Genomic DNA, 16,233 nt, shown 5'->3' with positions numbered 1-16,233 from the left:
TTTGCGTCTTCATAGCTGGTTGTGGAGGGAACTTACATGTACTAGAAGCATGTACATGGAGCCGTTGGGGTCTACGATAGGGGACACAATTGACCAAAAAAATTCATATTACCTCATTCCCTCCTTGTCCCCTACGGACCCTTCATGATATATCAATCCTCATTAATCTATCAATCTGTTCATGTAACATCATTTGCTCTTCTTTCTTCTTACGGCCTTTTGAATGAGGACTTGAATGAGGAATACATGATGTGGTGCACAAGCCGCAAATCGCTGGCCCACATTGCAGACATAGGCAACAACTGAATACTATGAGAAGGCCAATACCTAGGAAGGATAGGACTTTCCATCCCCAGGCTGACAACGTGGTCCAGAACCAACCGGACCAAGTCCAGGTGCCTGGATTCTGGTGTATCAGACTTGCAATCTTATGAAGGCGTGTTATGGCTCTATATACTGATGGCGCGTTTTCTGGAATGAAAACACAGCAGCTTGACCCGATGACCTTACAGGCTCCACCCCTATCGGCCAGGATGACGTCAAGGACGAGACGATTTTGAAGAACAACAATCCGCATCGCAGACTGCTCCTCTGTTAAGTTACCTAGAGCGGAAGTAGTTTCATTCACTACTGCTTCAAGGGTTCTAGTTAATTTTCGTATCAATTTACTATTAAAGACAGCACCTAAGTAGGGGAAAAAACCTTTATTGAAGTCTGTATATTGTTCCCATGCCGTTTCAGTATAGTCGACAATCGGGAGATCTCTCTGGGGCCTATTGTGTACTAGATGGGTGTTTCTATGATAATCAGGAGGGGCTAGAAAAACAGGTGGCAGAAGGAATGCAATGTAACAGGTGCCATCCCAATCTAAAGGTAGGCGTATATAGGCGGTATGACCACAAATGAAGTAGGAATGACGTGAAGCTTTGAAGGTAGACTTGCCCTTATCACTGAATCCGATCACAGTAGTACATCTAGTATGACCCAAGTGTACTGAACCATTCTTTCTGACACATAATTCACCCTTGACTGGAAGTACGGACATGGCGGGCAAGACTGGTTCTGTTTCGGATTCAACACTGAGAATCATGAGGTTAAGTGTAAAGTTACCTAATCCATATACTTCATTTTCTAGATCAGTTCCTGTCCTTTTGGGGAGACCCTCCTTGTCAGGGAAACAGACTTTATGCAAAACGATGTTCAGGTTTCCCCATACCCAGTTACCCTGGTAAACTACGGAGTCTGAATCCAAGGAATTAATCAAACTAAACCATGCACCACAGGACCCATTATGTGTGAACGGGTACGGAAAAAGAGGCAGAACTCCTTTGTATTTCTGATAGGGAGGGAGTCGGCCACATATCCAACAATTAGTAGCATTGCTGGTCTGATGGGAATGATGTAACATACTAATGAATGTATTGTTGCGCAGCGCAAGTCTGTAAGATAGTTCATGCGGGGGCAATTCACTAAAAGAATGCTCGGCAGTGACGTTGAAGGGAGAATGTGCACGCTTGAAAATAGGGTATTACATATGTAAAAGTACACTTGCAGCAATAATCAGAAGACTTAGAAATAACATAATCAATAAAGTCACAATGCAGTGGCTGCGAAGAGATTTGCAATATTCACGTTTCTTGAGCTGTTTCTGTCTATCTCTCTCTCTGTTGGGGTCTAGGGGATACATGTCAGAAAACACGTCTAACCGATTCACCTAGGGGAGGACTTAAACAATTAAACTGTCTGACTTGCTAGACCTCAATTTTTCTTTATACTCCTGCTGTGGAGTTTTCTCTATCAGGGGAAGTTTAGAGTCACTAGAATCTGGACAGTCCTTAGAGGGGTAGGGTGAGTCAGTCTCTGGCAATGCATGAAATTTTTTCACATGACTCGAGTGGAGCCACCCTTTGCGGCCCTCGACCTTGATTGCAGTCCTCGTCGTGAGAAGTACCAACTTCGGCGCCTGCCACCGGGGCTCCAGCGGACTTTTTCTGTCGAAATTTCTCACAAGCACAATATCTCCTGGAACAACGTCATGCGGTTTCACCTCGGTGTTGTCGGGAAAGGCTGCAGCGACCTGTGAACGACATGATTGTAGTGCAGACATCAAGGAGGCAAGGTAATCTGTCAACATATTACAATCGACATCAGTAATTTTTCTAGGCAAAGGCGTCCCCCACATATTCGGTGGTCTACCAAAGACCACCTCATACGGGGATAGCCCTGTTCTGGAGTGGGCGACCATTCTCATGTAAAAAAGGGCGACCGGCAAAGCTACGATCCAGTCGACACCCTTCTCCCTACAGATCTTTGCAAGGCGGGTTTTCAGAGTCTGATTGTGTCTCTCTACGAGACCTGCTGCTTCAGGATGTCGGACACAGTGGAACTTCCATTGGTAGCCTAGCAGGAGTGATACCTGCTTCATAAGCTCGGACGAGAATGGCTGACCGTTGTCTGAGTATACGACACGGGGCAAACCATATCGAGGGAAGAATTCACGGACCAGCTGCTTGGCAGTGGTCGGAGCAGTGTAATCTGGGACTGGATATGCTTCTGTCCAACGGGAAAGTGCACAAACAACTACGAGGACATATTTGAAACCTCGACAACGTTCCATATGAATATAATCCATCTGGAGGACTTCAAAAGGGTGATCGGGAGGATGAAAACCACCTTGTTCTACGGGAACACCTTTACCTGGGTTGAACTGACAACAAATCATGCAAGTACGCACTTTCTGTTTGGCTGCTGCTCGTAAGTGTTTATTGAACCAGAGATGTTGAATACTGTCTAACATGGCTTTTTCTCCTAAATGTGCTGGACTGTGTACGGTATTAATGATAACTTGAACCATAGAGTCGGGGAGAAACCATGTGGATTTTCCCTTCGTCATCCATCCCTGTTCTGTCCGGATCCCTCCTAGTTCAGTCCATTTCTTGATTTCATCTGGCGTAGCATGTGTCTGTATGTCAATTACGTCTAGGGCGGGATCCTTAACGGTCATGCAATGTGTCGGTGTCGCGACTATTGTCTTTGTCAGGTCAATGGCGTGTATCTGATTCTGAGCTGTATGTTTTGCGGTTCGGTCTGCCAGGTCATTACCCTGGGAAATAGTATCTGTAACTTTTGTATGTGCCTTACACTTCATGATAGATATTGCGGTAGGTAGATGTATTGCATCTAATAGAGTTTGAATGAGGGGACCGTGTTGAATTTTGGCACCGTGAGAAGTCAAAAAACCTCTCTCTCGCCAGAGGACAACGAAGTCGTGAACAACTCCGAATGCATAACGGGAATCTGTGTATATGTTAACTCTCTTGTTCTTGGCTTGAATACAGGCTTGTGTCAGAGCGATGAGCTCTGCTGCTTGAGCTGACAGGGTATCAATACAACTCGTTTCTATGACTTCAGTTTCTGTTGTGACTGCGTAGGCGGCCACTAATTCTCCTGTACTTGTTCTCATGCATGAACCATCCACGTAAAGTGTCAGGTCTGGATCTGGTAATGGAGTGTCTGTCAAGTCTTGTCTGGGTTTCGTCGTGATAGTAATGACTTCAATGCAATCATGTGCCAATGGGTCTGTTTCAGTTAATGGCAAAAGTGTAGCGGGATTCAATGTATTACAGCGTCTGATTTCTATGTGTGGCTGAAATAATGTCAATTCATAACCTGTCAATCTTGCTATAGTCAAGTGTTGAGTCTGTGTTCGATTTAAAAGAACTTCCACGGAGTGTGGAACTTGTACTGTCAATGGGTGTCCTAACACTATTGAATCACTTTGTCTGATTGCTAGAGCTGTTGCTGCAACTGATTTCAAGCACGCAGGCAGAGCCTGGGCTACTGGATCCAATGTACTAGAAAAGTAAGCACACGGTTTGTGTGAACCTGCTTGATCCTGCGTGAGTACCGACAATGCAGTACCTTCACGTTCTGTGACAAAAAGTGTAAAAGGCTTACTGTAGCATGGTGTCGCTAAAACTGGAGCTTGACATAAGGCTTTCTTTAAGTCATCAAAAGCTTGTGTATGTTCCTGAGTCCAAGGGAGGACAGTCGAAGACGCTGCCTCCTGAGTTGTTAACTGAATGAGTGGCTTTGCTAGAAATGCATACTGAGGGATCCATTGTCTGCAGTAAGAAGTGAGGCCTATAAAAGCCCGCACCTCCTTTTGTGTCCTGGGTGGTAACATACCTGCAATTAACTGGATGCGATCGGGCGTTAGCTGTCTCCCCCATTTGGACAGCAAGTGGCCTAAGTAAACAACTTGCTGAACACAGAATTGCAGCTTCGAAGGGGATACCTTGTGCCCCTTGTCAGCCAGGAAGTGTAAAACCGTCAGTGACGCTAGTTCACATTCAGGTTCGCTTCGGGCGGTGATCAGTAGATCGTCGACATACTGGAGTAAGGCAGTGTTTTCAGGCATGTGAATACTGTCGAGTTGTCTTTTCAGTGCTTGGCTATAGATGCTGGGGCTTTCTGTAAATCCTTGAGGTGCGCGTGCAAATTTGAAGCTTCGTCCATTTAAACAGAATCCGAAAAGGTATTGGCTTTCCGGATCAATAGGGACACTAAAGAAGGCGTTCTTAAGATCAATAACAGTAAAGAACGTTGCTTCAGAATCAATAGCTGTCAATAGAGATGAGATATCTGGGACCACAGGGTACTGCGGTACAATGCATTTATTCAATTCGCGCAAATCAATAACCAATCGGTAAACTTGTGGTGCATTGGGATCTGTACGTTTAAGAATTGGAATGATAGGTGAATTACATAAATTCGAGTTGGTTTCTACAACCACTCCTTGTGCAATGAGCTCTTCAATGATTTTCAGTAAAGCCACTACAGCATCGGGGGGTAATTTGTATTGTCGAATTCGTGGTAAAACAACACCTGGCTTGAGTGTGACTCGATACGGTGTAATGTGCATACAACCTACATCAGTGGGGCCTTGCGCCCATAAATGTGCAGGTACATTCTGTAATCGGGGATCAATATCTCTCAACACATAGTGACCTTTAAAGTCACGTAGAAACAACTGTACTCCTTCCGGAGAACAGCAAATAACAGCTCCTAGAGCTTTCAGAGTCTTGATACCTAACAAGTTTTCTGGACATGACTTTGTGACCAGTAAATCTGTAGTACGTGTTAAGGGACCAACTGCAAGGGGAAGTGGTTGCGATACTTCATTAATAATAGGCTTGCCTGAAAAACCAAGGGAAACATTCTGTGAGCCTGAGAGGGGTGCCCCTGGGACCTCGTCATGACTTATCGTTGTTCGGCTTGCCCCTGTATCAATTAAAAACTTTCTGTCTTTCCCTAATACTTGACTGTGTACATAAGGACCCTCTTGATCTACAGGAACCTCAATAAGAGGCAAGCCAACTTCCCTCTCTAGGCTGTTTCATGTGTATCGCTGACAATCGGGATAATCAGTCTGGGCATACTGGTACATCTGCTGTGATGCATGTTGAGTTGCAGCAATCGGTTGGGGTTGTGGCACCGCTACTGTCTGTACTGGCTGTTGTGAGGCTTGCATAGGCTGGATATTCTGTGGTACTTGTTGTTGGACCTGGTCCTGTCTAGGAGGACGCGGTCTCTCTTTAGTTTTTCCAGTAAGTATATTATGTTTCAAAACTGCACAATCGTTTATATAGTGACCTGGCTGTTTACAATAGTTGCATGTCCCCTTAACAGGAGCTGTTGAATTATTTGACTGCGCCTGGCTCTTTTTCTGACCGTCAGCTGAAACCGACTGAGCAACTAACATTTTCATTTTCGTGTCTTTCATGCGTCTCTGTTCGTGTTCGTGTTCCTCTCTAATTCTATTCTGGTGGTACTGTAACATTTGTAACATTTGAGAAGGCGTATTTGCTTGCCATGTACTCTCGACTTTCTGTACACGATTCTTAACTTGGGGCAGGGAATTTTCGACTAACTTTGTTACGAAAAGATGTGGATATGACTCGCTACTTGCTTTCAGGCCACTATTAATACCAAAACATTTCTCAAATCGGGAATAAAAATCGCTAGTGTCTTCATCGGGTTTCTGTTTGCAGGCTGAGATTGCATCCCAGTCCTCCTTTTTAGTTGCTAATAAACGTGGCAATACTTGCACTAACAATCCTGGTAATGCTTTAGATTTGTCCCCAAGCCCTGTTCCTGGGGTACGAGTCTTTTCTTCGTCTTCTAATGCAGCCCAATCAATCTTTTGGTCTCCTACCTCCCAATCTTTTTCTTTGAGTTTCTCGTAAATACCGGCAGGCATTAACACTTTTAATATTTTCATAATGTCGGGGTAGGTATAATCCCCCATGAGTAACATGTCTTTAATTTCACTGTGGAAACCTGCTGGGTCTTTATCGTGACTGGGCACTAATTTCTTCATTTCTAACAGTTCCATTTTCGTTATGGGCGTGTACACAAACACGCGTCTAAGGGTATTATCAGCATTCTGGACTGGATGCACTTCTCGCAAGGGGTTCTGTCTGTCTATGTAATACATTTTTCTTTCTATAGGTGGAGCTGGAACAAACCGTGTATTCAGAAAAGTATTATACCTGTGTCGATGTTCTAGAATTACTTTAATCAAGTCAGTACCTAGACCTCTCCATTGTGGCGAGAGTAGTTCCATTAAAATATCAGGTAAGGGACCTGGATCAGAATGTTGGCCTTTGAATAATGTAATGAGATGCTGAACCATATATATACCGGCTAATTTCTGTTCATCAGGGGAAAGGTTTAAAAAGGTCTGCACTAAACCATCATCACTATATTTATCAGGATTGTCAGTCCATTGTACGGCTGACCTGGCCAGTTCTTGTTCATCCATGGAATTGAGTACATGGTACCCCATGCGTTCTTGAAGTATTCTATCGGTAGCCTGGAATAGATGTTCGGGGGTCTTTGGATTTGACATGGCAGCTTGAAAGATTCTTTTACTTTCCGGACGTACCGGGCGCATTGAATTATTATAGGGTCTTCCCTTACCTACATATGCTATCATTTCTCTAACGGGTAATTGTGATTGTCCTGTTGCCGTTTCTGGCTGTTCCTCCTCCTCTGAAAATTCATTCTTATCTGAATCTATTTCTGGTGCTGACTGTCTTCTTTCGTGTATCTGTTCTATCGTCTTCCGAATCCTTCGATACATATTTTCTATGCTACTCTGTTTATCATGTTTTCCATCGGCTATATTCTGACCCCATTTATTGAGTGCGTTCATTTCTTCCTGGTCTACACCAGGCCTATCTCGTTCTCTTATTAGGCAGTTTATGAAAAACCGTAATATCTTGCCTTGAGTGTCAATTTTCTGGTAAGCCATGGCCTCGCCAATACTTTCAGGGCCTTCCCCCGTTTGAACAAAATGATATATTCTGTCTAGATGATCAACCATTCCTGGTAGTAACAATAAAAAGTTTGTAACTCGTCGTAATCGTACTGATGTGAGCATCATTCTGTCGTCTTTACCGGGTACTGGATCATATCTACAGTCTGTGAGACGTTCTTTAAATATGTCATAATCGGCTGATTTAGGTGTACGTTGTTGCGCCAAATCCCTATAAGTCAATCGGTGTGTTGATGGCGGTGTTTGAAAACCTGTCGCACCTCCCGAGGTGCCAGGACCAAAAGGATTTAATGGATGAATGATCGGAAGAATAGGTGCAGGAAGGGTTGGGGGAACAGGTGCAGGGGGAGGAACGGGAGAAGGAGTTCGTTGCGGAGGTGGGAGTAGATGATTTCGGGGTGGAGTACCATCAGCGGGTAGTGGTTGAGCATGTGGGTTTGTATATGCAGGAGCTACGTCGTCTAGATAGGAAGAAAGGAATATGTCTTTTGTGGTCTTGTGATGTACTTTAGTCGGGAGCAAGGGAGGGGGCAGATCCTTTGGTATTTCCGGAGTGGCCTTAGGTAAACCCTCGGCCAGCAAAGGATACATACCATTCATAAGAGTGTTTCGTTGTCGGTCTACTTGTTCTGCTTTCACTCGTATCCCCTCCTCAACTAATACGTTTTCTTGGGCTTTGTCTGAATCCTCTTTATGTTTCTCTGCTTTCCTGAGTGCTTTCTCTGTGCGTCTGTGCGATTCTTTACGCCATAGTTCAATGGCGTCTTTCTGTGACTGTCTGGCTTTCTTTTTCCATAATGCTTCCTCTACTCTCATGATGCACTCTGCATCCCATGTCCCTGTGGCGGGCCATCTTTGATTCTCTGCTAAATCTTTAGTATAGTCTACCCACAAATCGAGATATAATACAGCATCTAGGCCGTGTTTGTGGTACATAAAGTGCCCTGGAGTGTCCCTAGGCGGAACAGGCACTGCTTCTTCTAGAATCCCTTTTCTAGTTCCTATCTGTCTTAGTTTAGAGAACAGCGGCATGTTTCAGTCGTGCTACTCTGGGCTTGATACTTACTCGAACTTGGACACAACTAATACAGTAAACACAATAATGCAGATCGAACAATCACTCATACCACGACATTAAAACATACTAAAACATTTCAGAGCGAACAATAATGATTAGAATAAAACTAATTAATTTCATACTGGATATACTGCTAAACAGTACAGATACACCGCTAAACAGTGCAGACCGGGTCTGCGTACCCAAACCCGTCTTGACCGGCACAAATTAATGCGCTCGTCTAGATGCGTCCCCAGCAACGGTACTCACCCGGAAGCACGGAACAGAAGGCCTCGGAAACTCGACACTGGACTGGACTCGACTGGACTCGACTCGTGACGTAAGTACTTCGGAACTTCGGAACTGGTGGGCCTCCGGATACCTCGGACTTTGCTCTCTCAGCTAGGCTCTGGTCGGGATCCTCGGCACTCCTCACCGTCTCGTCTGGGTGTCGATCGCAGCCTCAGTCACCTCCGTTGGCCTGAGGGAGATACAGGAAATCCTGCGGGTACGCGTAGTTGTCCGTCAGCGCTGTGGCAGGGGACCGGGCCTGCAACGCACCGCCGGCGCGTGGGGTGGGGGAGGGGTCCCTATTCGGGCGCCAAATTATGTGGTAAATTTTAATTACCTATACGGAATTTATGCGGTAAAATTCAATAAGAATAACTCAGTCAAAATGAAAAGGCAGAATCCGTGGTATCTGAGGTTTAAAAGGGGTTTTATTCCTTAAAAAGGAATTGGTTCGAACCAGGTAGCATGACTCATCGCCACGAGGGTTCAGAGTGGGAATTGCAATGGACATGTACAATGATTTATTAACAGGAAATCATATATATAGTCATTTCATACAGTAACATTGAATGCAGAAGGCGTAACAGCTGAGAGAAACGAGATAAGAACAGAAATACGTAACAGAAGGCGTGCACTAGGGCGTGCACGGAGGTGTGTGCTAGAAACATCACATAAAGGTGTCATAAGTGGGTGGATCCCTGGAAGGATCCTGCAGAGTCAGCAAGAACATGTGGCAGAGATGCGCACGCGCAGCAGCATGACGTGTGATTGACGTGGAACTGGAGGGTGAAGGGGACTTGACATTTAGCCCTACATGTGGAGACAGAAGTCTGGAGTGTCAGAACAACCTAATCCCAAATCATATCTAATATCTTGTGTTTGAGGAACTGTATTATCTAAAAGGAAAGGTCTCTCGGGCAGAGGCTATTCTATACTGACTGCTAATGCGTGCATATGCGACTACGTGTCTACATGAGACGTGAGGGGCCATGGGCCTACCATGGTAACGGAAGCTATGAATTACTTGCATGGAGACAGTGAGGCCGGGCCCTTTGCTCTGCAGCTGGGAAGGATGTTTACCTAAACTACTAGACAGGAATGTATTTTTCGAGGAGCGGAGCAGATAACTTGAAGGCTGAATACGGTCTTGGCAGGCCGGCAGGCTGAGCCAGGCACCGCTAGCCGCGCAGGGAGTGAGTGAAAGGTCATGGATACAGATGCAGGTCCAGGCTGCAGCTTCCAGAGGCAGAGGGCTGGAGAAAGCTTGAATGGCAGAAAACAAGGCCCAACTCGCCAGGGCCAGAAAAACGTGAAAGTGCACCATGTAAAGACGTTGGCAAGGCACACTTAGGAACTGAATATCGGACCCATTCATGGCGGATCTGAAAGAGGACATGTTAACGTTGGACGCAAATGTATTTGCGTCTTCATAGCTGGTTGTGGAGGGAACTTACATGTACTAGAAGCATGTACATGGAGCCGTTGGGGTCTACGATAGGGGACACAATTGACCAAAAAAATTCATATTACCTCAGACCCATCATAATTTACTATTCCAACTCCAATCAGACAAATATCAAGGAAGATGCTGGACACTGACCCATTATAATTTACTATTCCAACTCCAGTCAGCCAAATATCAAGGAAGGTGCTGGACATTGACCCATTATAATTTACTATTCCAACTCCAGTCAGACAAATATCTGGGAAGGTGCTGGACACTGACCCATTATAAATTACTATTCCAACTCCAGTCAGACAAATATCAAGGAAGGTGCTGGACACTGACCCATTATAATTTACTATTCCAACTCCAGTCAAACAAATATCAGAGAAGGTGCCAGACACTGACCCATCTTAATTATGTATTAATGTAAAAGAGTGTAATTTTTTATAATTTAATTATCCTAAATTCCCTCCAAAATTTGTAAATATTTTTCAAATTTTTTATTTAAATTTAGATTTCGAATTTATTTTTCGTTTCATTCAAATGTTAGTATTTTTAAATTATTAAAATTTCATATATTTAAAAATTAAATTTTAATTTGTATACATTTTTTTTACATTTTTATGAATTTGAGAATTTTTATTAAAAATGTATTATTTGTATGGCATTTTTTTAAATGTATGTGTTATTTTCATTATTTTCTATTGTAATATCAATTTTTTTTTATTAATTTTTATTTTTTATTTTTAAGTTTTATCCTAATACTTTTAACATTACTCCCCACCCTTATCCCCTAATTAACCAACATTCCTCTCCTAAATATTGTAATTTAATTTTTTAATTTTTTGAACATTTTAAATTATTATTTCTTTTTTAATTTCATTGTTTTTTATATATTTCATCCCATTTTGTTACATTTTTCATTACAATTTTTAAATTACTCCCCATCCTTATCCCCTATTTACCCAACATCCCGCTCCTAAAAATGAACTTTCTATTATAATTTTTTAATAAGTTTTTAAACATTGTTGGTTTTTATTATTGGTAAATATCATTTTATTTTTTATTCTACCTAATTATTTATTATATTTTTATTATTATTTACATACTATTTTTTAAATTACTCCCCACCCTTATCCCCTAATAACCCAATATCACGTCCATAAAAGATATATTTTTCTACTAAATTACACATTTCTAACATTACTAATATTAATTAAATATAAAAATGTCTACATTTTATAAACATATTACTTTTTTAAAGATTTTTATTACATTATTAACAATCGATATTTTTATTATCGATATTTTAACCAACACAAAAAATTAGATATTATGACTACTCGATATTTTTGATTCGATATTTTTGATATCGATAGTTTTTAATGTTAATCTTAACGATATTTTGTTCTTCGATATTCACTATATCGATATTTCCCTATACTCAATATTTTTGACTCGATATTTTGTCCTATCGATATTTTGAAATCGATATTATGATCAGTTACCAATCCATATATGAGCTTTTGGGATTCAGTAGACTGGCACTGTATGTACGTGATTCCATGCATGCAAGACCCACCATCATAATGTACGCTGTTTGTAGGCTATCTAGGGTGACTATGGTACCAACTCAAAATATCATCTGTATATCTATATAAATACAAACATAAATGCATGCATACATATACTTATATGCATACAGATGCATGTTATTTACATGAAAGTTGAAAAAACACTAATAAAAGCAAAGCTAAAAAGCCACCTCATTACAAACAGAATGGCTTTAACTTAAACGAGGGCGAGATCTATTGCATTTTCAATGCTTGTTTACTTTGGTTCCATCAAGAAGGCATTCAGATGTGTGACACATTTGCCATAAATTCTGAATGTTAGCACTCTAGTTGCACATTAGATCACTGTAGTAAAGCTACTGCTCACCAGGGACGTCTGCTGCTGGTATTCAAAGCGTATGTTTCAGTCTGCATGTCAGAATTTTTTTAATGAAATAGAAGAGGATTTGAGAAGTCACTCAAAATGATCCCTAATTTTTCTTTCTGAAGCACTAATCATACTTTCTATGGCAAAATTAACCCCCTCATGTTGTTCCTTTTTAAATTGAGTGTTTTCAGACATACCACTTCATTCCAATCAAGATGGCTTCTGGTGTGCCATACTTTTGTCATAAGTAAGACTGTTAGCGCTCTAGTTGTTCTTTAGAACACTCTGGGACATTCTGTCATTGGGCTATACTTGGGGTACATCTGGGTGATATTTGGGCTACATTTAGGCTCTTTTGTCTCTGGTGGCCATCTTGGGAGACTGTATGTCAGAATGTTTTAATGAAATTGAAGAGGGTTTGAGAAGTCACTCAAAATGTGCCCTAATTTTTCTTTCTGCAGCACTAATCATAATTCATATGGCAAAATATACCCCCTCATTTTGTTCCTTTTTAAATTAAATGTTTTAATTAAGAGTTACCACTTTATTCCAATCAAGATGGCTTCAGGTGTGCCATACCTTTGTAATAAGTAGGACTGTTAGCGCTCTAGTTGTTCTTTAGAACACTCTGGGACATTCTGTCATTGGGCTATACTTGGGCTACATCTGGGTGATATTTGGGCTACATTTGGGCTCTTTTGTCTCTGGTGGCCATTTTGGGAGACTGCATGTCAGAATTTTTTAATGAAATAGAAGAGGATTTGAAAAGTCACTCAAAATGTGCCCTAATTTTTCTTTCTGCAGCACTAATAATACCTTCTATTGCATAATATACCCCCTCATGTTGTTCCTTTTTAAATTAAATGTTTTAAGAGTTACCACTTTATTCCCATCACGATGGCTCCAGGTGTGCTATACCTTTGTAATAAGTAGGACTGTTAGCTCTCTAGTTGTTCTTTAGAACAATCTGGGACATTCTGTCATTGGGCTATACTTGGGCTACATCTGGGTGATATTTGGGCTACATTTGGGCTCTTTTGTCTCTGGTGGCCATTTTGGGAGACTGCATGTCAGAATGTTTTAATGAAATAGAAAAGGATTTGAGAAGTCACTCAAAATGTGCCCTAATTTTTCATTCTGCAGCACTAATCATACTTTCTATGGCAAAATATACCCCCTCATGTTGTTTCTTTTTAAATTAAATGTTTTAAGAGTTACCACTTTATTCCAATCAAGATGGCTTCAGGTGTGCCATACCTTTGTAATAAGTAGGACTGTTAGCGCTCTAGTTGTTCTTTAGAACACTCTGGGACATTCTGTCATTGGGCTATACTTGGGCTACATCTGGGTGATATTTGGGCTACATTTGGGCTCTTTTGTCTCTGGTGGCCATTTTGGGAGACTGCATGTCAGAATGTTTTAATGAAATAGAAAAGGATTTGAGAAGTCACTCAAAATGTGCCCTAATTTTTCATTCTGCAGCACTAATCATACTTTCTATGGCAAAATATACCCCCTCATGTTGTTTCTTTTTAAATTAAATGTTTTAAGAGTTACCACTTTATTCCAATCAAGATGGCTTCAGGTGTGCCATACCTTTGTAATAAGTAGGACTGTTAGCGCTCTAGTTGTTCTTTAGAACACTCTAGGAGGCTGCAGTAGAACACAAAGGAATCAACTGACAGTCTCTGTCCTTGTTGGATGTCCATGTTTTACTGAGAATGTCAGACTTCATTTTCACATGACTGAGAAAGATAATGTGAATTTACAGAAAATATGCTTTCAGTTTAGCTTATAGATCCCCTTCCACTGTGGGAAAATCATGAGATATTAGTTTTCTTTCAAACAATATTCATGATATCACAGCAGAAGGTTTTTTCACACGGTAAAATCACCTTAGAACCCACCACAATTCCTAAAACGAGTATGGTACCATCAACAAATGATTTATAATGTAACTAAAGTCCTAAAACCCTCTATTAACTACAATGCTTTTTAATGAGGTGCTATCATGTATATTGGTCCCAAGATGGCTGCCAACACTTCTTGGATGAAGTGCTGACAGCCAATCAGATCAGATGTGTGGTTAGGCTCCGCCCAGATATATATCTTTTTTTGAACCTAAATTACTCAAAATCCACTGGAGCACATATATTGAGACCTAGCAAAGGCACATCGGGCTAACAGTCCCTACAATTTTGCCAAGTTTCGTGCAAATCCATTCAGCCGTTCGAGCTAAAAGTGAGGCCAACCGCCCTATGGAAATTAACATGGGAAAAACGTGTTTTAGGACCCCCCTTTTTTCTCGGCCCCCCCTTGATGAAACCCCCCCAAATTGTCAGGGGCTGCTCAGAAACAAAATGTTCTATTTTCCTGAAAATTTCAGCCAATTCCGTCCACAAACGCCAAAGTTATTAGACATAGAATTTTCAAAAATCCCATAGAGAAAAAATCCTAACTATATATACCTACTGGCAACCGCCAGTAGGTAATATATATATATATATATATATATATATATATATATATATATATATATATATATATATATATATATATATATATATATATATAATTTATATATATATATATAATTTATATATATATATATAATATAATAAACAGAGAAATACAGTACTTATCGTGTGGTCCGTGTCCTGTGTGGTGGAGGAGAATCCGTTTTCTGACGGAGAGCGTAATATATATATATATATTACGCTGTTTTATTATATTATATATATATATCTATATATATATATATATATATATATATATATTATATTTTATGACATGTAAGAATACTTATTAGCTTCCAGTGAAACTACAAACGCCGCTCACTTATTAAGAGTAGATATAGTTCAAGATAATTATTCCCCAGCTGTGCATCCACTTTAGTAGTAATTAAGAGAATTAATATTTCAGAGTTCAACAGAAGCAACATTCTCATCTATAAAACCACAAGACGAACTCTATGGGTTGCCGTTTGTTATTTGTTTATTTCCGTCATGATATGTATTACTTGAGTATGAAAGTGCAGCAGCTGTTCTTCTCCATGTAAAGTGAAATCCGGTGCTATTACGGAGAATTCCAGTGGACATGAGGTCTTTTTTCATGTGGTCTGTGTTGCCATATGAGCGCTCATGAACAGATCATTGCAGAAAAATAATTGATTGTACCAATAACCATAAAGTGATCGATTAAAGCCGAGGAATGCTGTCCAAAGGAGAAGTATTTGCTATTTGTTATTGGATCAATGAGGGGAGCATCTTCCTTTTGCCACTGCCACATCTAAAAATTATCAATCTCAAGTGTTGTGTTTTTTGACAAAGCATGACAAATTAAGATGGACTTAGTTAGACCAAGCCCTTGCTATAAGGATCTCATCTATTCTCCTGTGCCACCTTTGTATACCTTGCCAACTTGTCTTGGACTTGTTTTGCATAGTAGATTGCACTAGCTGTTGCTTTATTCAAAGCCCCCTTTTGTATTTTCATCTTTCTTTCTTCACTATTGCTTCACAAACTTTTATGAGGAACGTTTCACTTATATAGTTTGGAGAAGTGTAACAAATACAACCTTACACAAAACAAAATAGAGACGTAGAAGGCGATGCAGCCTCCAAGACTTTATCTGATACATGCTGAGTGGTATTTCATGTACAGACTGTAAAGATGATGGATTGGTTTATTAAAATCAAGTCAGAAAGTGGATGCTAGCTAATGGGGGGTTACTCCAGCTTTCAATGCTGAATCAAACATGATGATGAAAATTCTTACCACACTACCCATTTAGAACTAGATAAAGGTATGGAAAGATGTCCTAAATTTGAAGAAATAAGAAACTGATCAAAGATGACATTGGCTGAGGAATAAAGACAATTGAACTGGAACTAATACTGCATACATTTTATGCTATATATTTAAAACGTTGGCCTAGGTGCAGGAAACCAGAATAAAAAAAAGTAGGTGGTGCAAAATTCACATAATTGTCTTTTACTTATTCATGTGAAATTTTAGGAAAATTATGCAAAAATATGTATAAATATGCGAAATGGAAATGCGTCATTTAGAAGCATATTTTAGCACAAAATGAATCCTCCTGTCAATTTTTGTCGCACTAAAAAAATAGTGCAAAAAGCACCATTGCATTGAACGC

Source organism: Lissotriton vulgaris, chromosome 1_1 (assembly GCF_964263255.1).
Source record: "Lissotriton vulgaris chromosome 1_1, aLisVul1.2, whole genome shotgun sequence".
In the NCBI taxonomy this organism is placed as follows: Eukaryota; Metazoa; Chordata; class Amphibia; order Caudata; family Salamandridae; genus Lissotriton; species Lissotriton vulgaris.
This window is presented reverse-complemented; position numbering follows the sequence as displayed.